Source organism: Apis dorsata, unplaced genomic scaffold, assembly GCF_000469605.1.
Source record: "Apis dorsata unplaced genomic scaffold, Apis dorsata 1.3 scaffold_298, whole genome shotgun sequence".
Classification (NCBI taxonomy): Eukaryota; Metazoa; Arthropoda; class Insecta; order Hymenoptera; family Apidae; genus Apis; species Apis dorsata.
The window spans coordinates 196,430-198,737 of NW_006263572.1; the positions used below are offsets into that span (position 1 = coordinate 196,430).

Genomic DNA, 2,308 nt, shown 5'->3' on the forward strand with positions numbered 1-2,308 from the left:
AGAATGAAAAATCGCACAATAATATAATTTCTAAAAGATTCTGCGATTTCGTGGAGCGCGTATCTTCATTCCTCCTTCTTTCCAGATACGAACGTGTAAATGAAGGTGTAAATCGAGACGATGTGCTTGTAACGAAGAGGAGAGGAGAGGAAGGCGGCCAATGATTTTTTTCTGAGAGAGAACTGGCAACTATAATACAAAAGACTATAACGACAGCGAATCTGAAAAATCGCGAATCTTTCTCGACGATGGTACTCAGAGAAGCGGCATGAAGATTCAGCAGTTGTTATCGGTTTGCGAGAACGAAAGGGAGCGATACCTGTTGCATACGTCAGGGATTCTTTTCGCGCAACGAGCGATTCTTTTGAGAAACGCCTGTGACACGAGGTTACGCGATCGTGGTTATTACGATCGCGACGACGTGCATAGTTTTGCTAACGGAAATTTACTGGTTTTTTTTTTCTTTGTTTTCTAGAAGGAAGAGTGGATACAAGAGGGAAAAGAAGAGAGAGAGAGAGAGGAGATAAATAAGTGGCTACTGGTATAAGGTGCCAAAGAAATAGATGGTCAAACTTTGCTGTTCGTATTCTTCTACTGTTTTTTAAGAACGGAAGAAAGAGTGTCTTATGAACATAGGTATTTTTCGATTTCTTTTTTTATCCAAGGAAATTGCTGTACGCGGAATGTCAAGGAAATAAAATGGCTAAACTATTGGTTATTATATTTCCAAGAAAAAAAAAGTTGCAAATATAGGTTGGAAAATTGTTTTCTTTCGAGATATTTTTATTATAATGAAGTTTTGTTTGAGAATGTTTAAAATTTATTCAAATTGCTATACACAAGTAAAGGATCAAATTTATTCTATAAGTAAAAGTATGATATGATCAAATGATGTAGATATTTTTTGTAGAAATGTTTACTTGATAATTTTTAACTGTTTCCAATTTATTATTAACTATATTTGCAAAATATTTTTCCATAAATAAAAATTTAAAAAATTTAAAAAATCAAGTCATGGATTCTCTTCTGCCACCGATTAAAATCTTCTTAGATAAATCTTAGATAAATCTTAGATAAAATAAAATACTGTATCAAAGCGAAACTATTTCCCTCCCTACATCCTATATACACGCAATTACATGCATAGATCGTGTTCAGCGCGAGACAAACGATCTACCTAAGTGACTAATTTACAATCCGTTTCGTCTCGACAGCACAAGCGTCGTGGCCGGTTGTCAATCGGGGGGAGAAAGAATTAGCCGGAAGATGGGGGCGATCGAGAGTAACGGAAAATTTTCGATGGCGGCATCGTGGTAAGGTGGACCAAGAGAGCGGCGGTGGTGGGCGCCATCGAAGCACACACCGGTTATCTCGGCAATTAATATGATTGAGGAGACATCTCTCACGTCTCCGTAATATCCAGCAATGGCCCAAGTTCTGATTGCTTTCCCCGTTCCACCCACGCCTCGCCTCGCTATCTCGAATACCATAACCCTAGCGCGCTTCCTCACCATCCCCCCCCTCCCCCCTCCCTCCCTCCTTCCATGTTCCACCGAGTTAACGAAACTGAGTTACGATACCCGGTCCCGCAAACTGCGCGTTTCCCACTTGCTTTTTAACCCACTTTCTCGACGGGGTTTCATGGTGTTTCGATGTTGGCGATCCACTTGGTATGACGGCGCACCTCGAACACGCGCATTTTCGTATTATCGTATCGTTTCAATTCGAAAAATTACGACTCGAGTGTGACTCGATTGAAAAAGAAACATTTTGGGATTTGTTCCATTTATATTCTTCTTTTTCGAGGGAAAATATAAATTAGTTTTACGTTTGCTTATCTTTTTTTTTTTTTTTTTTTTTTTGCCAAGGAAGATACACAAAAATTCGCTTTGTTCAACAATTTCATCGAATAATATTTTTAGGTTAGGTTGAAATTGAATCATTAGTACGTTATACTTTATTAGAATTTATTTCAATATATTCTATTAATATATATTTTTAATTAAATGGATTTTGGAATAGTTGAAAAATATTTTTTGTCGAGATATTTTTTCTATTTCAATCTGAGGATTGAAAATGAATGATCATCGATATAACTGGAAATTATTCCAAGTTTATCAATTCCGAAAATACTACTATGTAATTTGTAATATATTTATATACGATTCTTCAAAAAGAAACATTATTACATTAAATTGAATAAATTTTATTCTTCTTGATTCGATGTATCCTAATGTTTGCTGCATTAAAAAAAATAACAAATCGACAATTGATATATTATATAATAATATTCATTTTCAATCGTGTA

The 2,308-nt window shown here is 35.7% G+C and overlaps 1 long non-coding RNA gene across 1 annotated transcript; it reads left to right on the top strand.

The window, feature by feature from the left end:
- Nucleotides 1-139: 139 nt before the first annotated feature.
- LOC116185852 lies at nt 140-713 on the top strand. The gene is made up of 2 exons (XR_004150753.1): nt 140-428; nt 476-713. It is a non-coding gene; the product is annotated as an uncharacterized LOC116185852 (long non-coding RNA).
- The last annotated feature ends 1,595 nt before the right edge of the window (nt 714-2,308 follow it).